A 26,264-nucleotide genomic window follows, 5' to 3' on the forward strand; every position below is an offset into this window, starting at 1 on the left:
CCTCCTGAGTAGCTGGGACTACAGGCATGCGCCACCATGCCTGGCTAATTTTTTCTATATATATTTTTAGCTGTCCATATAATTTCTTTCTATTTTTAGTAGAGACAGTGTCTTGTTCTTGCTCAGGCTGGTCTCGAACTCCTGAGCTCAAACGATCCACCCGCCTCAGCCTCCCAGAGTGCTAGGATTACAGGCGTGAGCCACTGCGCCCGGCTCAAGAAATATCTTTAAAAAATAATTTCCAGGAATGGTGGATAATGGAGAAAAAAGAAAAAAATAATTTTTATTTATCAAGTTTTAAAAACGTCTTTAAATATTTTTGAAGTACAGAAGTTTAGAGATTTTTTTTTTTGTAGTCAAACACAGTTAACTTCGTGGGTATGATTTTTTACATTGTTTCCAAAGTTAAGAAGTCTTTTTCCTATGTTAAGATTAGATAAATATTTAAACTATCCTGTGCTAAGTAACATTGCCAAATAGGCATGACTTTTTTGGCAACAGCTCTCAGTCTTCTATTGGAGATGTCCACTCCCTCGATGCCATACTATCTCTCCTTCTAGAGTGTCCCTTGTGCCTGCAGAATCCCTATAGTGGCACCTGCTCTCAAATGTCCTCAGGCAAGGCCTTTTCTTTTCCTCCATGGTCGCTCTCTATGCTTCAGACCTTTCCTAAACCCTTTCTTCATAACAAAACTTGCCTTATTTCATGGCACTCTGCTCTTTCTTAGCTAATAAAAGGTACTGAGTCTGTTTCTTTTCTTTGTTTGTTTGTTTTTAATGCTATCCTTCAGAAACAACCAAGGACTGTTTCAAAGGAACTTTACCTTCATTATTGATTTAACCTTTAAACAACATGGTGTGATGGATATAATTAGTCTCTTTACATAGAAGAACAAATTGAGGCTCAATGAGATTAAGCTGCTCTCGTCCAAGATCGCAAGGCCAGTTTGTCGTAGGTACAAAGCACAACATGCTTGTAACCAGTGCAAGCACAGTCTCTTTGTACCAGATGATGTTTACTGCGCTGTCTCACAGAGTAAGGCTTTAAAAATGCTTAGTAGCTACTGAGAGAACACTTTACCCCAAACGGTGAGTCTCATATTGAAATTTTCAAACACAACAAAGGTTTTAGGCAGCTGGACCTTTCATTGCCATTTCGAATTACTTCTCTTCTCTCATCCACCCCCACAGAATGCAGCATCCACTTGGCATTTTATAACATTGTGGTCAGTGATGAAAGAAATAAAGCCATCTATGATCATGTATAGCACTGTGGGAGCTACATTATAATCTATAGCAGTCAGCTGAGAAAGAGGAGCTTTAAGCAGTGTATTTAGATATGTTGGCATGTTATCAGACACATGCTTGAGCCCATTCTCCAATTCACCCTGGTTTTTTTCAATTTAAAGACGGATTTTTATTCTTCATGGAAAATCACAAGGCATTTTCTCTGATTATTTCCATGCAAGGTTATACAAACACATAGTAGTTATGATTTAATACACAGTTCTTATTCTTATTGGGCTCTTAAGTTGGTTTGCAAGAAAGAATAGCCTTTCATGAAAGCCTTTCATGTCGAATCCACTCCTAGTGTTTGCTCTGAGGGGCACTTGCATAACGCAAGTGAAATCAGGAGTGGCTGGACGAAGCAGGCAGTGAGATGACGATCTGGGATTGTCACCTGGCAGGCAAATGGAATACTCTTCTGTTGGCAGGTGGAGCAGACAGAGTCCCTGGGAAAAGGCAGCAGCTCAGTTGCTGCATATTTCACTGATGGTAACCAAGAAAATGTATCAGTAGAGATCAATGTTGTGAAGGGTAAGTTAATATAGACATTTGAAAAATATGGGGGAACATTGCCTACAAAGGCAGTGGAGATGGCTGATTGTTGTGAAACAGTGTCGATGTTCTGCAGAAGGATCATGAAAGACTGAAGACTATTAAAAAATGAGTGACTAAGGGGAGAAGCCATAGATCCTCAGTGACAGCTTACAAAGAAGCCCTTACTTCTGCAGTGGAAGGACGGGCACGGTTGAGTGGCAGGCTGAAGACCTAATTGTTAAAGTTGCAGAACTCCGAAGACATGGGAATGCTCAGCCAAAGCAGGTCTGTTATGTGAAGGTCAGAGGACTGGGGAGGGGGGGAAATCCACGATCTTGAAATACGGGATGGGGAGAGCAGGAGTACAAACTATGGCCCTGAGGACGACTGCAGCAACAGGGGCTAGAGTTTATCACACTAACTTCCTTTTTCTGAGGTTCCCCTCAGGAAGAAAGGCCCACAGGAACCACAAAGGAGCTTCCCCTCAAACCTGTGTGGAAAAGTGACTTTGGGGAGTAAACGTGACAGATGGCAGGAGCCGTGGGAACGGCCTCTCAGATCTCCAGCTTCGGGAAGTATAATTGCTCAAAGGCCACTGGCTACTCTGCTCTGAGACCTATTGCTGCATTTGTATCCGGGGTACGCTTGACACAAGTGAGGGTGGCAGGGAACCAAGGCGAACCTGCTCCTGCTGTTAGACAGGCATCAAATCTGCAGGTGGTGGGCATAGGCCAGGAGGGTGGTTCCTAGGGGCAGAGAAGCTGGGGACCAATCAGGAGAAGGGACTTCAGGAAAACACATAGTTAACGAAAAACCAGGAATCTGAGCTTTTGAGGTTTACACACCTGTGGAGCATAAACGAAGCGAATAATAACACCTGATAATCATTTGGTAATATCTCACACCTCCTGTAAGCCCGCCCCTGACCAGGCCAATAAAAGGCAAACGTCTGGGCATCCTCAATGTCTTTCTCCTCTTATGGAGATTGATCCATTCCTCTCTCTGGAACGTATTTTCACTTTGGGTTAGCTTCCTTCTTTACTTTCACTTTGTATGGTTTCTTTCTTTTCTGCAATAAACCGTTTGGGTGGGATTGCTTTGTATTGATGATCACTCCGTCATCGGCTCAACTCAGTACCAGTACTCACTCTTGCACTGGGAACCGAGGACCAGGGAACATCCAGACAGACCTAACACTGGGAGACGCTGGACTCCCCTGATGACGGACTCTGTCTCAGCGCCTCCTCAGGGCCTTTCCAAACCTCTCTCCTTCCCTTGGGCTCAGACTTGCGTCACACTCGGGTGGCTCACCCAGCCCTCGCCAGCTCCCTCCCCGTCTTCTTGCAAGTGTTTCCACTAATACAATCCTTGCATGTTTCATCCCTTCTTGGTGTCTACTTCTCAGAAGACCCGGATTAACACACTGATCCCGTCTGCTATCATCAGTGATTGTTAAGCCCACCCAGTGAGTGTTTTTATTTCAGCAATTGTACTTTTCAGTTATGAATATATGTTTGGCTCTTTTTTATAGTTTCCATTTCTCTGTTAACATTCCCCATCTATTATTCAGTCATTATTCTAGTACTTTTCATCAGTTCTCTAGTGGAAGAAAAAGCCCAATTTATCATCGAGACAAGCAAGCTTCTCATCTAAAATACAACTGGAAAGGGGCAAATATGTCAAACGTCCTTGACTTTAAGAACCTCAAGATTTAAATTTTTTTTAATTCTAAGGAAATATTATTGTGGTTTTGGGGTTTTTGTTTTGTTTTGTTTTTTAGAGACAGGGTCTCACTTTGTCATGCAGGCTGGAGTACAGCTCGCTGCAACCTCCAACTCCTGAGCTCAGGTGATCCTCCTGCCTCAGCCTCCTGAGTAGCTGGGACTACAGGCATGCGCCACTGTGCCTGGCCCATTATACTGTATACCTTATTTTTTATACCTTATTTTATACTATGTACCTTTCTTGGGGGATGTTAGTCACTCTCATTGTTTCAGCAACCACTTCTATGCTAATGAAAGTAAATTCCTATCTCCTGCTTAGCCCTTGCCTCAAAGCTTCAAGAACTAGATGTTCAGTTGCCTGTTAGCATTGACACATCATTATTTCCCATGCACCTCAAGATTATAACTTGTCAAAACGGAATGAATCATCTTTCCCACTAACTTTAACCTTTTCACTGTAATTTAAAAATATTAATTGATGCAAATATGATCTACCTGAACTCTAAAAGAAGGTAACATCCAGCCATCAGGCCTAATCATTGATTTTGTCTTCCAATTATTTATTAAAGCCATCTTCTTTTCTCCCCATTACTACCCTCATCTACTATAATAATATCCCATTTAGTCTCTAACTCCCCACCCCAAAATGTCCCCCGCATGCTGCGGGGCCTGTATCTGAATTGAAAGCTGTGTCTTTAGTGGTTTCCTTCCCATCATGTAGAAAGTACAAACCCTACTTCATCTCAGCTTTGCCTCCCTCTCCAGCCTCCCTTCCAGACACTCTCTGTCCTCTGCTTCACACTCAAGCAGTTACACTTGTCCCACAATATCATGCTGTCCCTTGATTTCCCACCTTGGCGCATGCTGCTGTCTCCTTTAACAGCAGTGCTCTTCCTGCCCTCGTCTATCACCTGAGACTTTTCCTCCTCCTTTACCAGCTCAGGGGGTTGCTGCTTCAGGATGCCACGCTTTAATTTCTGAGTCCAGATCAGGGGCCCCTCTGAACACTCAGAAATTATGTGCCTATTTTGGATTGCTGTGGCTGCCACAATGGTATTTGTCATTCGTCTTCTCTTAATTGTTTTTATGCTGCATTCAGTATCTTGTAGGTAGGGTAAATTGATGAAAATAGTAGTCAAAGTTACGCTAGTGAACACTAGGTGTCACTCTTATCTTTTGTTTGAGCAAATTAGTTGTCACTAATTCTACCTCAGCTTTTAAAATTGTCCTTTTTATCTGGTTAAATCTTGGGGTTTTTTTTTTTTTTTTTTTTTTTAAAAAGCATTCTTGTCCTGAAGTTTGTGTTTGTCTGTTTGTTTTTTTTTAAGCAACCTTTTTTTTTGAGACATGATTTCTCTCTGTCACCCAGGCTAGAGTACAGTGATGTCATCATAGCTCATTGCAACCTCAATTTCCTGTGCTCAAGGGATCCTCCTGTCTCAGCCTCCTGAGGAGCTACGACTACAGGTGTGCACCACCACACCCAGCTAATTTTCTATTTTTTGTAAAGGTGGGATCTTGCTGTGCCCAGCTGAAACCAAATTTTTATATCTACACAAGTTAAACAAGGAATGGTTCAATACCAAAGCAAAAACTACTCTGTTGCTCGGGTGATAGGTACACTAAAAGCCCTGATTTCACCACTATACAATTCATCTATATATCAAAAAACCACTTGTACACCCTAAATCTATTGAAATAAAAAAATATATATATATTTTTTGAGACAGAGTCTCACTCTGTCACCCAGGCTAGAGTGCCGTGGCATCAGCCTAGCTCACAGCAACCTCAAACTCCTGGGCTCAAGCAATCCTCCTGCCTCAGCCTCCCAAGTAGTTGGGACTACAGGCCTGCACCACCACACCTGGCTGATTTTTTCTATTTTTAGTAGAGATAGGGGTCTCGCTCTTGCTGATGCTGGTCTTGAACTTCTGACCTCAAGCAATCCTCCCGCCTCAGCCTCCCAGAGTGCTAGGATTACAGGTGTGAGCCACCTGTAATATATATATCAAAATATATATATATATATATATTTTTTTTTTAAAACTACTCTGTGGTATAAGTTGGCTTAGCACTGCCAGCCCAACTAGTATTTGCTGAGTACCAAATCAAATTTATTGATTTTAAAAAGCATATAATTAATTCTTTGTTTTTGGTGATGGAACTTGGAGAAAGGGCTGAAAATTGTCTTTTAAAACTTTTTCTATGCCTGATATTTGAGTGAAGGAGAGCAAAAAAAGACTTTTTCTAATCCTTATAAAAGATAAAGTCTTACTCTTTGGGCTGGGCGAGGTGGCTCACGCCTGTAATCCTAGCACTCTGGGAGGCCGAGGCAGGAGGATCACTCAATGTCAGGAGTTTGAGACCAGCCTGAGCAAGAGCGAGACCCCGTCTCTACTAAAAAATAGAAAGAAATTATCTGGACAACTAAAAATATATAGAAAAAATTAGCCAGGCATGGTGGCGCATGCCTGTAGTCCCAGCAACTGGGGAGGCTGAGGCAGAAGGATTGCTTTAAGCCCAGGAATTTGAGGTTGCTGTGAGCTAGGCTGATGCCATGGCACTCAAGGCTGGGCAAAAGAGTGAGACTCTGTCTCCAAAAAAAAAAAAAAAAAAAAGTCTTACTGTTTGGAATAAGTGTGAGTAGTAAATATTTTATGATCTATTATGATTATCTGTAGTACTATGAAGTGTTAAATAGTTTAAAAGGGGTCTAAAGGATACACCAAAAAAAAAAAAAACCCAAAGAAAAAATTTAGAACATGTTTTCAAAAGCAAAGGCTTGATAGTGTTTAATTTTTTTTAAAAAAGAGTGTTTTTTGAGCCAGGCACAGTGGCACATGCCTGTAATCCCAGGGACTCAGGAAGCTTAGGCAGGAGGATCACTTGAGCCCAGGAATTCGAGGCTGCAGTGAGCTATGATTGCACCACTGCCCTCCATCATGGGCAACAGAGCAAGATCCCATCTCTTAAAAAAAAGTGTTGTTTATATTTCTTATACATAGAAAGATTCATATTCACTTTTATTTTTCTTCTTGAACCTAATAATCTTCTGGTTTACTAGCATGGCTTCACTCCATTGAATTATTTTAGCTTAAAACTTTGTGGTCATCCTTGATTTTTCCTTTCCCCTCATCTGCTATATCCAAATCATAAGCAAAATTTATTGGTTCTGCCTCCAAAATGTATCTCTAATGTGTCCATTACTTTTACCTCCCTTGCCCTGGCCCGAGCCACTGCCTCTCACCAACTCCAAAAGTTTTCTGACTGGTCCCCCTGCCCAAGCTGCCCACGCCACTGTGAACTCTTAATTCTATGGGAAAATAAAAGAGGCCAACTCCATTCTAAATCTATGCTACTTAGAATTCTTAAGAAGGAACCTCTCGGATATTCCAGGGCTTTGAGCAGGAAGGGAGCCGGGGGAAAAACAACCTCAAGTAGAAACTCCTCTGAAATTTGAACTAATCTAGGAAAGCTCAGGTACTGAAAAGAACCATGAAACACTTCAAGGTGACTAATCCTGGGAACATTGCGTGGCCATCTCAGCCCCAGTCTTCAAGAACAGAGGATTCGATATTGCTGTCCTTCTATTACAGCAGATGGTACTGACAATGTTTTTTGTTGGATTCTAAAGGATCAGAACTGCCAAAATGGGGTTATTTGTATTAGTGAAAGAACACTGAGTCTTCTGAGGCTTGAAAGTGTTTCTCTTGTGGCAATAATGCTTTTTGTTATAAAGTGAATCCAGCTTCTGCAAATAATAGAGAACTTCTTGTTATTTTAATCAAACAGTCCAGCCTCCTTGCAATTCATTTTGCTGGAGAACGTTTATTTGACAAGCCTTCACTTCCAAGGTAATTTCTGATTAAATTAGAAACAGAGCAACACTTTATTCCTTTTGTTAAAGAGGGGTAATTTCTCCCATAAAACTTACTGGTACAGTATAGGGCAGGCCAATCTATTAAATTTTCCTGGAAATTTATTTTAAACTCCATTCTGCAGATCAACCTCTAGCCTGAGACTAAACAATATGTGTGTTTCATCACCTGATATAACAGAAACTGAGAATCATATTTTAAGGGATTGGAATGAAGTGCTCCTATCATCTTCCAAATTTTTTCTCTCAGGGTCGTCTGATTCTAGTTATTTTTCACCTTTTTTTTTTTTTTTTTGAGACAAAGTCTCACTCTGTTGCCCTGGCTAGAGTGCTGTGGCATCAGCCTAGCTCACAGCAACCTCAAACTCCTGGGCTCAAGCAATCCTTCTGCCTCCACCTCCTGAGTAGCTGGGACTACAGGCATGCACAGACCACCATGCCTGGCTAATTTTTCTATATATATTTTTAGCTGTCCATATAATTTCTTTCTATTTTTAGTAGAGACGGGGTCTCGCTCTTCCTCAGGCTGGTCTCGAACTCCTGACCTTGAGCGATCCTCCCGCCTTGGCCTCTCAGAGTGCTAAGATTACAGGCGTGAGCCACCGCGCCCGGCCTTCACCATGTTTTTTGATTCAATATTTTCCTTCATCCTCAGTTTAGCACAGAGAAGGAAAATGTCTAAAATGCAATCACACATGAAGGACTTAATCTGAACCAAGAGGACAATTTGAGAAAGCACTTGGAAGATTGTTCTTTAAAATTGTATCTTTGGCTGGTGTGGTGGCTCACACCTGTAACCCTAGCACTCTGGGAGGCTGAGGCAGGAGGATCGCTTGAGTTCAGGAGTTCGAGACCAGCCTGAGCAACAGCGAGACCCAGTCTCTAACTAAAAATAGGAAAAAAAATTAGCCAGGTGTGGTGGTGCACACCTGTAGTCCCAGCTACTTGGGAGGCTGAGGCAGGAGGATTGCTTGAGCCCAGGAATTTGAGGTAGCTGTGAGCTAGGCTGATGCCACGGCACTCTAGCCCAGGCAACAGAGTAAGACTCTGGCTCAAAAAAAAAAAAAAAAAAATGCATACTTAGACTTGCAAAACATTTTCCAAAATTAAATTTTTGAGAAATTTGGTACCCCTTTTAGTAATAAAAAAGTCCATGCTATTATCTGTATTCCATATATAATCTATATCTATTATCCATAGCCTATGCCCATGATAGTTGATATAAAAGCCACAATCTTGTAGGGCATTTGATTTTCGTTATAAAGTAGGTAAGAGTCCCATAGATCAATAAGAGCCTAAACAACTCTCAAGTGCTGTTAGTCCTCCACTCAAACTACCAGGGAAAATAATGAAAGTTTAGGCCGATGAATATGCTTTAGGAGCAGCATCTCAAGACACCAACACAGGCTAAATGCTAAAGGACAGACGACCACAAGTGAAGTCAGTGGATCATCTGTTAAGGCCCAGAGAGGTGCTACACTGATTTATGATCAGGTCAGTTTATGACTGTAGCTGTTACCTTAAAAAAAAGGGGGGGGGAAACATAAACATAAATGTAACTAGCAATAGTTAACTTACCATTTTATTCACAGGACTTTCCTCATAATTACTGTTATTCTCTAGGAGGTTTGCTTTATTTATTTAATAAATGTTGGCTATTAGATGAAAATTTCACTGAAGACTGAAAATATTGTCTATTTAAACTATGGTCAGAATTATAGACATGTATAATTTATTTTTCATCCTGTTTTACCCCTGGAAAAATGTTAAAATTAAATTTAGGTTTGATCACCAAATATATCTTTTCTTCCTCGCTACATTTTGGTCCTGAAATAAACTGTAATATTTAGTTATAACAGAAAAAAAAAAGAATTGGAAACTAGGCACCACACAAATTAAAGGCAAATTATAATATTTTGTTCTTATTATAAAAGAACTTAAATTTAGAATATTAAAGTATGCATTCTAAAGGCAAGATCTAAAGAATTTCAATACATATTTAGCACTTCTACTGATAGCAAATTTTAAAAACTTTAAAACCATCTAAGAAAGAAAGAAGTTAGAGAATTTTAAAAGGGAAAATGTATAGGTTTAGAAATAATAGCTGAAACATTAGTAGAGCTGTTGAATGAGGATTTAGGTTTCTCTTCCTCCGCACCCAAGCACAGCAGTGCTATTAAGGGAAGTAACACCTATTTAAAGGATGTTAAGAAAATAAAATTTTGTTTTGTTTCACACCACTAGCCTAACATTGTAGCATGAGGTTGGTCAGATGACACCTTTTGTAATTACGGTGGCAGATGCTGGTCTGTATAGAGTCCCAGGAGAATTCCAGGCTCTGGGCTTAAAATCCTGGTTTCTCTTTGATATGGAGGACTAGAGAGTCCCCCATCTTTCCTAAACACCCTAACCTCACCATTCCTCTTCAAAACTTCAGGTTTAGCAAAAACCCATCAATTTTTTGTTTATTCTCTCCTTTAATCAATGTCTTTCAATCTCACGTTTCTTTATTTTTTCTTCTTTTATAATGTTAGTCTTCTTAACCCATTTTCTCTTTTAGCTTTCTGTTTCCCAGTAATTTTTAGCCAAATTTTAATTGTTTAGTAGTTACAGAATACAAGTTTCGTTTAAAAGAGAACAAGCCATTTCTCATGTATATTACTTTTTAAAAATCAGGTAATAGCTATGTCATCATACCCTATTAAACTTTATCTACAGCTCATTCTTAATCACTAACCACTTTTAAACCTTATTTGCACAGCGCTTAGGTAATTGTTAAAAGTCATTTTACTCCTTTTTTTTTAATGTCTTTCTATATTGCTTTCTCAATGTGTATGGTCTTTTTTAATGTTAAAGTTTATTGATTAAAATTTGTTGTTGTCGCTGTTTTATTTGAAAACAGTTTCAACACACATTTAATTTTCCCAAATGGCAGCCAGCAGGAGCTCTGAACGTGCAGAGAAGATACATCACAGTAACACTTTAAAAAGAGAAAAAGGAACAAGGAAAACAAACCTAAGTACTTAAAGCCACCTGAAGAGGCTTTGATTTGTGGAGATTGAGTGTACATTCAGTTGATTTGAATTTGAAAATGAATCATTCTTTGAACCTGACCCAAGCCTCACAGCCCATCATGCCTTCATACTTGTACAGGGCTTGCTATTCTGGAAGCCTTGGCAGCACAACACCAAGTCTAAGGTACTGACTGGCAATTTCTAGGGTTCCATATGCTGCTAGGACATTTTATTCGGCTATCAACAGTCACTTAGGGAGATAGGTATGGTTATCATGATCTCTCCTTTTCTAGAAATTACAGGTTGTTTATAGAATTCTGTTACAGAATCACTTCATAATTTCTGAGTGGGCGTATGTCCTCGTGAGTTGAGTCCTAGAGACTTTCTTCCATTCATTCCACAAATGTGTCCTGGGATACAGGCACACATAATACAGATGTGAACCAGACGCCACGATCCCTGATTTTACAAAAGCATTTATGGCTGACCCTCTACCCCTGTGACATCCACGAGGGACCCTGCTACTACTGCTACTTTGCTCAAGAATCCAGCCAGACTCATCTTGATTTATGCTTACAAATGTACTGTCAAGTTTTTTTTTTGTTTTTTTTTTTTGAGACAGAGTCTCGCTGTGTTGCCCAGGCTAGAGTGAGTGCCGTGGCATCAGCCTAGCTCACAGCAACCTCAAACTCCTGGGCTCAAGCGATCCTACTGCCTCAGCCTCCCAAGTAGCTGGGACTATAGGCATGTGCTACTATGCCCGGCTAATTTTTTATGTATATATTTTTAGTTGTCCATATAATTTCTTTCTATTTTTAGTAGAGACAGGGTCTCGCTCTTGCTCAGCCTGATCTTGAACTCCTGAGCTCAAATGATCCACCTGCCTCGGCCTCCCAGAGTACTAGGATTACAGGCGTGAGCCACCGTGCCCGGCCCTGTCAAGTTTTTTGACTCTTTGAACCCATTCAGTTCGCTTCTAATCCTGCTTCCACAAACCAAAGACATTTAGATGGTTCACCTTTTCCTTCAAAGAACCTAAAAAATTAATAATAATAGTAATAAAATAAAATAGCTGATAATTAGCACTAACTATATTCCAGGTTATTATACTAAATATTTCACATGCATTTTCTCATTTAATCTTTATAACAACCAACGAGGTATATACACTGTTGTTATTCTCATTTTACTCATAGGGAAACTGAGGCTTGGAGAGAATGTAAAACTTTGCCAAGGTCATGCCTAGTTAAAGTGGTGGAAAATTGAATGTGGATCTCTCTGACTTCAAAGTTTCAATTTTTCTCCTTCTTTTCCTATCCCCCAATTCTCCTTTTTAGCTCAATTTAATTAAAAATGAACACAGATACTTTTTTCATCAGGTAGATCTTTAACAAAATTATTTAATCTGGGATTTTAAAAAATATACTCCCGAGGGATATCACTTTCATTTCTAGCTCTATTCATGCCAAATTGACATAAATTTGTGAATTGGTTTTAATAAACACCTTCAGTTGTTTATCTACCCCACAAATGTGTTGGAAGCATGTAGTGTGCCCTTTTGGTCACAACGCAGCAAATCATATTGCTTCTGTGTTCTGGTGAAATATAATTTGGGTGCTTTTTTCCCTATATTTTTCTCTTGAGATAAGTTATGAATACATGCAAATTGAACTTTTGATTCTAGGTTCTCCCTAGTTAATAAGACAGTTCTCAACAAATTGACATCCGATTTGTTGATGACTTATTTGTACAACTGTGTGTATTTTACTACTCACAGACACCAGGTTCTCTCCACCATTAATCTCCCAGACTTTTCTCATGGTGACAGCCACCTAAGTTACTGTCCAGCTTGGGTCTAGTTTTCTGAGGTGGGGTGGGGACAAGGATTCTAACATCTGAAGAGGAAAGAAATAAAATATTGTTTGCTGCTATAATGGTGAGTAAACAGTAAAGCTAAATCATTGAGTTTTTAAAACCATGGTCATTATAAGTTATTACCAAAGTTGTTTTCTATTTTGAACATTCAACAATGTGAATGTCTTTATTCATGAGATTCTTCAGTGTCTAACAGCACAGGAAACAAGAACAAAATGCTTGATTTAGTTAAGATGCTTTATACCACATGAATCAGTCCTTTTCAAATCTACCTCAAAGACTGAGGAAAATTAATTTGGTAATACTATTGTACTGTAAGTTATGCTTGACATGACTTCCAGTGTTTACATAAGGAGAATAAAAAGATAGCTCTCCACTCTTTGAGATGCCACATTTTGCCCACACATGGTTTTACCATAGTGCTTCAAAAATAAATAGATACAATGTAATAGCACAGGAAAGTGTATCTTATTTAAGTATTTGAAAGAGATTCTATCATGTTCTAAATTAATGGGAGCTAGAACATGTATGGCAGGCATCCACTATTTTTGCCTGCCCAGAATAATCTCCTCTTTGGGCAACAATGTCTGGATTTTTCTTTGGAAAATCATCCCCACACCATTCTTCATCTACATTCTTCCTGTTCAAGGCTTGATCATGTGACCCAGATCTAATTAAGCAGAGCTTCTGTGATTGGTTGAGCAATGAGCATGGGACCCTGTCCTGGTCAATCAGAGTTGGCCATGGGTCTTTTTCTGGAACCATGGAGAAATATATGCATTCTTTCTGCTGAGTTTACTAAACTGTTCATATTTAAGTTGTGAGTTGCTACTGACTACCTTTGCTAATATTTGGGAAGAGTCTGTCTGAGCTCATTCTCTCAGAGGAAAGCAGAGATGGAAAAAGACGATTTGTCATGACAATGTTTAAGCACCCTAGGTTCAAACATGCTTCTATAGCCTCTTCTACCCATTTATTTACATTAGGTAAAATAATCCCCTTTTTGATTAAGGGAATTTGAATTAGGGTTCTGTCACTTGCAATCAAAATAGTCCTAACTAATGCAGAGAGTGAAGGCAGAGGGGGTGAGGGGAAGTACATGATACAGTCAACCTGTTCTCAAGGAAACAGTCTGCTTGGAAAGGAGACACAGCCAACACATATATATAAAAAAAAAAGCAGCTAATTAAATGCCAGCTTATCTGGTCCAGACTCTAAATGCTATATAACTTTGGCAGATGCAGAGATCAACTTTCTTTGAAGTACCCTGGAGAGGAGATAATGGAGAAGGTAGACTCTGAGTCAGTCTTAAAAGGCAAGGAAGAATTTGAATTAGGTAAAGGTTAGGGGGGGCAATTCCTGGTAGGGGAAACCTGAAAGCAAAACACTGAGGTGCAAATGTGCAAGTTGAATGTAGGAAATAATAAAGAGATCAGCCAGACTGGAATGAAGGTGTGGTGTTAGAGGTCACTGAAGGTAAAGTTGCACAGGTGAATGGGACCTTGTCTTGGAGGCCTTGAATGTCAAGCAGAAAATTCGGGGTTTTGCAAGAGCAGGCAATAGGGAATCATTATATAGATTTGAGCGATGATTAAATATTAAACAGGAACATTAATCTGACAATTTTATGAATGATTGGTAGATTGGGAATATGGGAAATATAGTGTGAATAGTGTGTCTAGCTACTTAGCCACTGTGGTGGTTAAACATAATCAATTTAGCCAATTTATGATTTCTTAATTTACTTTAAAATAATTTGGCTCACAAGAATCATGAGATGATGAAAAGTAAAACATAGTTCTTTTTGGTTTTTTTAAAATAACAAATTGTATTACTATTTACTTAGACGTTCAGAATGTCACCAAAACAGCTGCAACTTTTTTTTGCAATTACACAGTGTAATTGCAAAAAAACAACAATTATTTAATATAAGCTGCATCAGAGACAACTGACAGTGAAAAAACTACCATACCACATATAAGTAATTTGTGCTGTGCACCAACAAGAGCCTGCTTTAAATTTCCGTGTCAATTGTACCAGGCAAGGCTAGTGGCTATTGAAAATACCACCAGGACGAGGCTATCTAAAAACACATTTGGTAGTGTGTTAGCAACTATCCAAAAAAAAAAAGACACTGTGCAGCTTAAAAGCAAATCTTTATTTATTTATTTATTTATTTATTTATTTTTTGAGACAGAGTCTCACTCTGTTGCCCGGGCTAGTGTGCTATGGCGTCAGCCTAGCTCACAGCAACCTCAAACTCCTAGGTTTAAGCAATCCTCCTGCCTCAGCCTCCCGAGTAGCTGGGACTACAGGCATGCGCCACCATGCCCGGCTAATTTTTTCTATATATTTTTAGTTGTCCAGTTAATTTCTTTCTATGTTTTTTTTAGTAGAGACGGAGTCTCGCTCTTGTTCAGGCCGGTCTCGAACTCCTGACCTCAAGCGATCCTCCCGCCTCGGCCTCCCAGAGTGCTAGGATTACAGGCGTGAGCCACTGTGCCCAGCCTAAAAACAAATCTTACACAGCCTTACATTCAATTTTTCTCTTTAAAAGGAGTGAGTTGTGTACAGGGGGGTTAAATACTTTATAGACAAGGAAAAAAAAACTGCGGTAGAACCAATTTATTCATCATCATTTCATCTTCCTCATCTTCCTCCTCTTCCTTCTTTTTCTTGCTTTTTTTCAGCTTTGACGAATCCCTTTTTTGCTGCATCAGGTTTCCTTTAGCTCCTTATGCAGCAATATCATTTTCATATTTTGCCTTCAGCTTTGCAGCCTTCTTTTCATATGGCACTTGTCGCCTGCAGCAGTGTCATTGCACATCTCTCCGGGTTTCCTTGCAACATCACCAATGGATAGGCCGGGATGTTCTCCTTTGACTTTAGGGCGATACTCAGAACAGAACAAAAAAACGCCACAAGGAGGCCTCTTGAGTGCATTGGGATCCTTGAACTTCTTTTTGGTTTCCCCTTTAGGAGGGACATAGGTTTTCATTTCTCTTTCATAATGGGCTTTGTTGGCCTTTGCCATGTCTCAGAACTTTCCTTTCTCTTTAGCAGACATGGTCTCCCACCTCTCTGAGCAGTTCTTAGGAAACTCTGAGAAGCTGACTGAAGCATCTGGGTGCTTCTTCTTGTGCTCCTCCCGGCAAGTTTGCACAAAGAATGCGTACGATGACATTTTGCCCCCTGGCTTCTTAGTATCTCGTTTGCCAACGTTTAGTTGTTTTTCCTCAGTGAGGCACAGAGTCACCCAGTGCCCGTCTGACTCTCATTTGCCCTGGTGCCATCTCTATGGAGCTCAATGTACTGCCACACAGTTCTTTTTGAAGTCCCTAGTCAACAATATAGCAACTGACTGAAATGAAATATAATGTTCGCAAATATGAGCACATCGAGCATTTGTACCAAGATCAGAATGTTCTAAGCCTTATTAACTAGTTGGCTTTTTTAAATAGCTACAAATCAGTGTGGTTTACTTGGCTCCTAGCCTCGTTACATCAGCCAATAAAGCCATGGTCCCCATCAAGAATTTCCAACAGAAGAAAAGCAAAAACAAAAATAAATTATTAAAAGCAGGTTTAACTGTTGTCTATGAAATATCTTCTATCCATCCCTTCCTTTCAGTTTCCACCAACCCTGTTCAAGTTCAGACACTCATACCTCTGCTGTGGGTGAACATTTTTTTGGTTTTTTGGGTGAGACAGGGTCTTGCTCTGTCACCCAGGCTGGAGTACAGTGGCCCAGCCATAGCTCACTGTAACCTTGAATTCCTGGGCTCAAATGATCTTCCTGCCTCAGCCTTCTGAATAGCTAGGACTACAGGAACATGCCACCACACCCAGCTAATTGTTTTTATTTTTTGTAAAAATGGGGTCTTGCTATGTTGCCCAGGTTGGTCTTAGACTCCTGACCTCAAGTGATCCTCCACCTTGGCTTCCCAGTGCTTGGATTACTTGGACTGAGCCACCACCCTAGGCCTTGATGTGGGTTATTGAGTTAGATTCTTTCTTATTTCCTTGCTTTCTTTTTTTCTCTATCCTATCCAAGTCATCTATTGCTGCCAGATAATCTTCCTAAATTACGGCTCAGATGCTATCAATTCCCTGTTCCAAAAACCTAACAATATCCCATTGCCTTCCAAAGGCTTTAATGTGGTATTCAAGGTCATTCAAAGGTCTGTTCTCAACCTCCCTCCCCAGCCTTATTTCTCAGTACATCCTGCTTTCACTTCATACTCCAACAAATCAGACCGTGCTTTTCTCTGAGGCAAGAGAAATATTTTTATCTCTAAAGCCTGTGACATCTCTCTCCTCAAGGTTCCCACAGCTTTCTGTTTCAACCTCATAGAGCAGACGTCACACCCACCCTCACCCACCATAGCTGAGTCTCTTTCTTCCCCGATTTGACAAGAAGCAGTCTTAGGGACTGGATCGTGTTCATTTTTTTATTCTCCACAGCTCCAGCATAAACCTCTTTACTTTCACTTTTGTCAAAATTATGCATGCCTATATTTGAAAGAGCCAAATAGTTCCCAAGGCTTATTGGGGAAAATAGCTATCCTCTATCACTTCTCTTATCTAATAACTTTGTTTTGTTTCATTTTATTTATTTATTTATTTTTGGAGATGGGTCTCACTCTGACACCCAGGCGAGAGTGCAGTGGTATCTAACAATTTTGGTATTTACCTCTATCTATCTAAATAACACATTTATACTGCTGTTTTATGGTTTGTCAGTTTTAAACATTATGAATGCAACTCCATTATGGAACACAAAGATCTAGATCTTTTTCATCCTCTCCCACATATTCCCACACATACTTGCATCCTGCCCATGCCCCCTCCTCCCAATACAGTTATATTGTAATTTTTGTCAGATCTGTATTATTTGTGTAGTACGATGGACATAACAAAGATAACTATTATTTATTGTATATTGCTTCTTTTTCTTTTCTTTTCTTTCCTTTCTTTCTTTTTTTTTTTTTTCTTTTTTTTTGTGATGAGGTCTCACTATGTTGCCCAGGATGGACTTGAACCTTTACGTTCAAGGGATCCTCCCACCTCAGCCCCCAAGTAGCTGGGACTGTAGGTGTGTGCCACCGCACCTGGCTTATTACATATTATACAAATAACATGGATCTAACAAAAATTATATATCTCTCTCTATATCTCAAGATACTAGTAAATACTATTCACAGCTGAGCCATGTAGGAAACTATGTGGCTTTTCTGTATGACTCTTTACTTTCTTTAGGAATATCCTACAGTTTCTTTTGTTTCCTTTGTTTTCTGTATATTTTCACTAATTCAACCTCAGAAGCCTCTGGTAATTGTCTAAATCTCTTAACACGTTCACATGCACCAGGTATTTCATCAATTTAATCTTCTTAAGAAGCCTTCCCCATGCTTGCTGGCTTGTTCCAATCTGGACCGATTGGCCTCTATCCCTAGTAGATAGGCAGGATATTTTTTCACCATCATTCTGGGATTCTGTTGGCTTTTCTATTGAGTCCTTTGTTTACTGTATCCCATATCTTGGTTGTTTGTTTACCTCTTTGCTTTAATGAAGCACATTCTCTAGTAGTTTCCTGAGAAAGAATGAATGAAAGATAAAGCTTTGAGACCTTGCATGAGTGAAAATGTCTTTATTTGCCTTTCCTATATGATTGATAGTTTAGCTGGGTCTAGAATTATCACTTGGAAATAATTTTCTTTAAAAATTTGAAGGTATTTCTTCATTGTCTTCTAGATTTCAGTGATCCTTATGAGAAGTGTAAAACTATTCTGATTCTTGATCTTTGCATATAACCTGCTGTTTCACTCTGCTATATCACTTTGCATATAACCTGCTGTTTCACCCTGCTTTGGGATGAGTCTATTTTTATTCACAGTGATGGGTTTTTTCAATTAAAAAATGTGTACCCTTCATTTCTAGAAATTATTCTAGAGTTATTTTTTTGATGATTTCCTTCCTTCCTTCTATTTCTCTGTTTTCCTTTCTGGAACTCCTATTAGTTGTACCTTCCTAGGACTGGTACTCTAATTTTGCTAACTCTTCTATCCAGTTTTCAATTTCTATATTTTTGTTCTATGTTCTAGAAGAGTTTCTCAATTTTATTTTCAAGTTTTTTTAATTTAGATTTTCATTTATCCTATTACATTTTTAATTTTCAAGAGCTCTCATTACATCATCATGTTTTTGTTTTTGTTGTTGAGACAGAGTCTTGCTCTGTTGCCCCGGGTAGAGTACAGTGGCATCATGGTGGCTCACTGCAACCTCCAACTCCTGGGCTCAAACAATCCTCTTGCCTCAGCCTCCTGAGTAGCTGGAACTATAGGCACATGCCACGACACCTGGCTAATTTTTCTGTTTTTAGTAGAGATGGAGTGTTGATCCTACTCAAGCTGGTCTCAAACTCCTGAGCTCAAGCAATCCTCCTGCCTCAGCCTCCCAAAATGCTAGGATTACAGTTGTGAGCCACCGTGCCTGGCCCATCTTGTTCTTTCATATATTTAATATCTTTTTTATTTCTCTAAAGATATTAATTAATTGACATTTTCATCTCTATGCATAGCTTTTTCCAGTTTGTTTTGGTTTTTATCTTCCACGCCAGTGACTTTTCTCCAATATGTGATGATGCTTGGTTATGAGTTCACATTTAAGAGAATAACACTAAAAAGCTGACAGGAGGCCTCCCACCTTGGACTCCCAGAGTGCTAGGATTACAGGCATGAGCCCAGCCATCTTTTTTCTTAGTCTAGCCAAAGATTTGTTGATTTTGTTTATTTTTTAAAAAACTTTTTGTTTCATTGATCTTCTGTATTTTTTTGTCTTAATTTTATTTATTTCTGCTTTGATCTTTCTTGTTTCTTTCCTGCTAATTTTGGGTTTGTTTGTTCTTGCTTTTGTACTTCCTTGAGGTACATTGTTAGGTTGTTTATTTCAAGTCTTTTTACTTTTTTGATATAACCATTTATTGCTATAAACTTCCCTCTTAGTACTGCTTTTTCTGTATCCCATACATTTTTGTATGTTGTAATTTCATTTTTATTTGTTTCAAGACAAATTTTCCTTCCTTAATTTCTTCATTGACCCATTGGTCATTCAGGAGTATGTTGATTATATTTCCATGTGTTTGTGACGTTTCCAAGGTTGCTGTTATTATTGATTTTTAGTTTTATTCCAATGTTGTCAGAAAAGATACTTGAAATGATTTCTACTTTTAAATATGTGTTCAGACTTGTTTTGTGGGCCTAGATATGGTCTATTCTGGAGAATGTTCCATGTGCTGATGAAGGGAATGTATATCCTGCAGCAGTTGGGTGAAGTGTTCTATAAATATAAATTAAGGCCTATGAGGTCTAGTGTGTATTGCAGTCTATCTCTTCCTTTAGATCTATTAACGTTTGCTTTATATACTTGGGAGATCCAGTATTGGGTACATAGATATTTATAATTGTTATATCTTCTTGCTGAATTGACCCATTTGTCATTATATAGTGACCTTCTTTGTCTCTTTTTTCAGTCTTTGATTTATGGTCTATTTTATCTGATATAAATAGAGCTAATTCTGCTCCATTTTTGGTTTCTAGTTACATATAGTATCTTTTTCTACCCCTTCACTTTCAGCCTACAGGTATCTTTATAGGTGAGGTAAGTTTCTTGTAAGCAGCATGTAGGTTGGTCTTGTTTCCTTCTTTATTCAGCCACTGTATGCCTTTTAATTAGAGGATTGAGTACATTTACATTTAGCATTATTATTGATAAGTAAGGACTTACAACTGCCATCTTGTTGCTTGTTTTCTGATTGTTTTGTAACTCCTCTCTTTTCTTCCTTTCTTATTGTCTTTCTTTGTGGCTAAGTGATTTTCTCTGGTAGTACGTTTTAATCAGTTGCCTTTTATTTTCAGCAAATCTATTATATGTTTTTGTGTTGTGGTTACCATGAGGGTTACAAAACCCATCTTATAGATAACATGTTATCTTAAAGAGATGAGAACTTATCACAGATCACAAAGAAAAAAATAGAAACAAAGAAAAAAAGAAAACTTCTACACTTTAACTTCATCCCCCTACATTTTGATTTTTAGTTGTCTCAATTTACACATTTTATATTACCTATATTTTAACATGTTACTGTAGCAATTATTGTTTTTGATAAATTTGTCTTTTGTCCTTCATACTAGAGTTATGAGTAGATTGCACACCACACTTATAGTATTAGAGTATGCTGGGTTTGTCTGTGTACTTATTTTTACCAGTGGTTTTTATATCTTCCAATATTTTTCTCTTCACCTCCCCCCCCCCTTTGGCATGTTAGTGTTTTTTTCTTTTAGGTTGAAGAATTGAAGAGCTCCCTTTAGCATTTCTTGTAAAACTAGTCTGGTAGTGGATAATTCTCTCAGCCTTTGTTTGTCTAGGAAAGACTTTATTTCTCCTTCATATTTGAAGGATAGTTTGGTGAATACAATGTTCTTGGATGGCAGTTTTGTTTTTTCCAGCACTTTGAAAATGTAATTCTACTCTCCTCTGACTTGTATTGGTATCTGTTGAGAAGTCTGGTGTCAGACAAATTGCAGCTCCTTTATATATTACTTGATTCTTTTCTCTTGCTGCTCTTAGGATTCTCTCTTTGTCCTTCATGTTTCAGAGTTTGATTATTATATTCTTTGGGGTAGTCTTATTTGGGTCAAATCTGTTTGGTGTTCTCTGACCTTTCTGTATTTGGATATTTATATTTCTCAAGTTTTGAAAAAATTTCTGTTATTATTTCCCTAAATAAGCTATCTACCACTTGCTCTTGCTCAACTCCGTCTTGAACACAAAGAATTCTCAGATTTGGTCTTTTGAGATAATTTTCTGTATCTTGTAGGTGATCTTTGTTCCTTTTCATTCTTTTTTCTTTTTTCCTCTGTGTATTTTAAATAGCTTGTCTTCCAGCTCACTGATCCTTTCCTCTGCTTGATCCATTCTGCTATTGAGAGCCTCTAATAAATTTTCAATTTTAATTTTAATTTTTTAATTTTTATTTATTTTTTTGAGGTAGGGTCTTGCTCTGTTGCCAGGGCTAGAGTGCAGTGGCATCATCATAGCTCACTGGAGCATCAAACTCCTGGGCCCAAGCGATCCTCCTGCCTCAGTCTCCTGATTAGCTGGGACTATAGGTGCATGCTGCCTTGCCTGTGTAATTTTTCTAATTTTTGTAGAGATGGGGTTTCACCATGTTGCCTAGGCTGATCTCAAACTTCTGGTCTCAAGTGGTCCTCCTGCCTCAATCTTCCAAAGTGCTGGGATTACAGACATGAGCCACCACACCTGGCCCTCTAATAAATTTTTTAGTTCATCAAATGTATTTCTCGGTTCCAGTATTTTTAAAAAATGATTTCAATATTTGAATTAAATTTCTCTGATAAGTTTCTAAATTATTTTTCTGCATTATCTTGATCGCTGAATTTCCTTAAAACTACTATTTTGATCTCTTGGTCAGAGAGCTCACATATTGCTGTCCCATTAGGGTTAGTTATTGCTTCCTTGCTTTGTCTGTTTGAGGATATCATGGCTCCTTATTTGATGTTGTTTCTTGTGGATATACATCTATGTCTTTGCATGGAAGGATTATTTATTCTAGTTTTCTCTGTCTGGCTTGTTTTGGTTTTTATTAGATATACTTGCTGAGAGGTTCTTTACCGCTAGGTCACTGCCTCTTTTTGAGCTCTAGGTGGTGCCTTAAGCCCAGGTTCACCTCTGCTCTGGCAAAGGATGAGTGCTGCTCTTCCTAAATCAGGGGGGTCCCAAAGGGGGTACCCCAGCAGTGTGGGAAGGCTGGCTAAGTGTTCATGCCCAGGGGACCTGTGGGACAAACCTCCTACAGTGTGGTGCTGCTGAAGAGCCACTCTGATTTGGCGTCTCCTTTGGCTGAGTTACCAACCAGAGTTCCCAGGGCTGGAGATGATAGTTTCACCTCTCCCCTTCATCTCTGCCTATTCTAAGGGATATTTTTCCCTTCAGGCACTCATGATGCTTCCCATGGGTTAATAAAGGGACAGGTCTCCTGCCACGGAACCCAAGATGGTGGAGAAGCTGGTTGTCCACCTAAGTTTCACTTTTTCCACTGTAGAAATAGTGAGTTGGGGAGAAATTGTGCTTGGAGTTTTTTCACTTGTCTGTGGCCCTGGGAACTGTCTCATCTTCATATTTGAGTTCTGGGTTATTTCTAGTGATTATCTAGGCACTGTGTGTTTGTTTTTGGTATTTTGTGGTGGAGGGGAGTGAAGTCAGGTTGCTTCTACACAACCATTTTTTCTCTCTTTCACTTTTGAAGGATAATTTTGCAGGGTAACAAATTCCAGGTTGGTGTTTTTTTCCTCTCAACACTCCACTCTTTTCTTCCTTGCATGATTTCTAAGAAGTCAGGTGTAATTCTTTTATTTGCTTCCTGTAAGTGCTATGGTTTGAATGTCTCCTCCAAAACTCACATTGAAACGTAATCCCCAATGGGTCTGTATTAAGAGGTGGGATCTTTAAGAGGTGATTGGATCATGAGGGCTCTACCATTATAAACGGTTTAATCCATTCATGGATTAATGGATTAATGGGTTATCATGGGAGGTGAACTGGTGGCTTTATAAGAAGATGAGAGATCTGAGCTAGCATGTTGGCATGCTCAGCCCCGTTGGCATGTGATACCATGCACCACCTCAGGACCCTTCAGAGAGTCCTCACCAGCAAGAAGGGCCCTACCAGATGCAGCCTCTCAACCTTGGACTTCTCAGCCTCCATAACTGTAAGAAATAAATTTCTTTTTCTTTATAAATTACCCAGTTTCAAGTATTCTGTTATAAGCAACAAAAACAGACTAAAACAATAGATAAGGTATTTTTTTCCTTTGGCTTCTTTCAGAATTTTTTTTCTTTATCTTTGATTATCTGTAGTTTGAAAATGATATGCCTAGGTGCAGTTTTTTGTTTTGTTTTGTTTTTGTTCTTGTCATTTAGTTTGCTTGGTGTTCTCTGAACTTCTTGCATCTGTGGTTTGGCATCTAATATTAGTTTGGGGAAATTCTCAGTCATTATTTTTTCAAATATTTCTTCTGTTCCTTTCTCTCTTTCTTTTCCTTCTAGTATCCTCATTACACATTATGTCACATCTTTTGTAGTTATTCCACAGTTCTTGAATATTCTCCTCTGTTTTTTATGGTCTCCATTCTCTTTGCTTTTCAGTTTTGGAGGTTTCCATTGATACATCCTCAGAGGTCCTTTCCTCAGCCATGTCCAGACTACCAGGAAGCCCATCAAAGGCATTCTTTATTTCTGTTACAGTTATTTAGCATTTCTTTTTGGTTCTTTCTAAGGATTTCCATCTCTCTGCTTACAATACCCACCTGTTCTTGTATCTTGTCTACTTTATCTATTAGAACCCTTAGCATATTAATCATGGTTGTTTTAAATTCCCAATCTAACATTCCTGCAATGTCTAGTTCTGATGTTTATTCTGTCTCTTCACACTGTGTTTTTTGTCTTTTAGTATGCCTTCTTATTTTTTCTTGATAGCCATATATGAAGTACCATGTAAAAGGGATTGCTGTAAATAAGCTTTTAGTAATGTGGTGGTAAGCTGTCAGAGAAGGGGAAGCAGTCTACAGTCCTATGAGTAGGTCACAGTCTTACATTCTAGTGGATAACATTTATGTAGCACTAATTATAGGTCAGGCACCATTCCAGTCCTTTAAACATAGTGTTTTATTTAATCTACCCCTCATTTAAAAAATAGCTGTACTAAAATATAATTTACATACCACACATTTCACCCATTTAAAGTGTACAATTCAATGGCTTTTAATATAGTTACGGAGTTGTGAAGTTCTCATCACAATAAATTTTAGAACATTTTCATCACTCCATTAAAAAACCTGTATTCGTTAGCTGTTACCTCCTAGTCTTCCTATTCCCCTCAGCCCTAGGCAACCAACCATCAATCTACTTTCTGTCTCTATAGGTTTACCTATTCTGGACATTTCATATAAATAAAACCATATAGTATATAGTCCTTTGTGACTGGCTCCTTTCACTTAGCATATTGTTTTCAAAGATCATATATGTTGTAGCACATATCAGTACTTCATTCTTTTTTATTGCCAAATAATATTCCATTGTTTGAATATACCTCATTTTGTTTATCCATTCACCAGTTGATGGATATTTTGGTTGTTTCTACATTTTGGCTATGATTAATAATGCTGCCATGAATGTCAATGTACAGGTTTTTATGTAGATGTATGATTTCATTTCTCTTGAGTATATAGCTAGGAGTGGAATTGCTGGATTATGTGGTAACTCTATGTTTAAGTCTCTTAATCCATTCTGTGTTGCTATAAAGGAAATACCAGAGGCTGGGTAATTTATAAAGAAAAGAAGTTTATTTGAATCACAGTTCTGCAGGCTGTACAAGAAGCATGGCACCAGCATCTGCCTTTGGTGAGGGCCTCAGGAGGGTTGCAATCATGGCAGAAGGCAAAGGGGGAGCAGTTATATCACACAGCAAGAGAAGCAGAAGGGCAAGGAGGAGGGGTGCTGTGCTCTTTTAAATAACCAGCTCTCATGTGAACTAATAGAGGGAAAGCTCACTCATTACTGTGGGGAGGGCAAGAAGCCATTCATGAGGGATCCACCCCCGTGACCAAAACACCTCCCACTAGGCCCTGCTTCCAACATCAGAGAATCAAATTTTAACATGAGATTTAGAAGGGACAAATATCCAAACCATATCAATGTCTAAAGAACTATCAGACTGTTTTCCAAAGCGGTTGCACACTTTTATATTCCCAGCAGCAGTGTACGAGGGTTCCAATTTCTCCATATCCTCACCAACACTTATTATTGTCCATCTTTTTTTATTGTAGGCATATTAGTTGATATGAATTGGCATCTTATTGTAGTTTTAATTTACATTTCCATGATGGCTAATGACGTTGAACATCTTTTCATGTGCTTATTGGCTATGTGCATATCTTCTTTGGAGAAATGTCTGCTCAGATCATTTTTCCATTTTTCAATGGGTTATTTATCTTTTTATTATTGAGTTATAATAATTTTTTAATATATTCTGGATCCAAGTCCCTTATAAGATATTTGATTTGCAAATATTTTCTCCCATTCTGTGGATTTTCTTCACTTTCTTTATTTTGTCTTTTGAAGCACCAAAGTATTTTTGTTGTTATTTTTATTTTGTTTGTTTATTTTTATGTTTTTTCCTTTTTTTCTTTTCTTTTTTTCTTTTTCTTTTCTTTTCTTTTTTTTGAGGCAGAGTCTCGCTTTGTTGCCCAGGCTAGAGTGAGTGCTGTGGCGTCAGCCTAGCTCGCAGCAACCTCAAAGTCCTGGGCTCAAGTGATCCTCCTGCCTCAGCCTCCCGAGTAGCTGGGACTACAGGCATGTGCCACCATGCCTGGCTAATATTTTCTATATATATTTTTAGTTGTCCAGCTAATTTCTTTCTATTTTTAGTAGAGATGGGGTCTCGCTCTTGCTCAGGCTGGTCTCGAACTCCTGACCTCGAGTGATCCTCCAGCCTCGGCCTCCCAGAGTGCTAGGATTACAGGCGTGAGCCACTGCACCTGGCCTGTTTTTGTGTTTTTTAAAAAATGAATTCTCACTATGTTGCCCAGGCTGATATTGAGCTCCTGGGCTCAAGCAATCCTCCTGCCTCAAACTCTTGAGTAGCTGGGACTATAGACATAAGCCAATGCACCCAGCCACCACAGTTTTCAATTTTGATAAATTCCAATTTATCTTTTTTTTCCTTTGTTGCTTGCACCTTGAATATAATCTATCCCCATTTTAAAGGTAGGAAAATTGAGGCTCAAATTTACCTACCTAGTTTAAATTTAGCTGGAATTCAAACCCAGGAAGTCTGGTTCTAAAATTCCATGCACTTAACTACTTCACTATGTTGCC

The 26,264-nt window shown here is 38.8% G+C and overlaps 1 pseudogene; it reads right to left on the reverse strand.

Annotated features, from left to right (window-relative positions):
- Positions 1 to 14,898: 14,898 nt before the first annotated feature.
- Positions 14,899 to 25,170, reverse strand: LOC123621707 (annotated as a pseudogene).
- Positions 25,171 to 26,264: the final 1,094 nt, after the last annotated feature.

The sequence above is a fragment of the Lemur catta genome, chromosome 16 (genome assembly GCF_020740605.2).
Source record: "Lemur catta isolate mLemCat1 chromosome 16, mLemCat1.pri, whole genome shotgun sequence".
NCBI lineage: Eukaryota > Metazoa > Chordata > Mammalia > Primates > Lemuridae > Lemur > Lemur catta.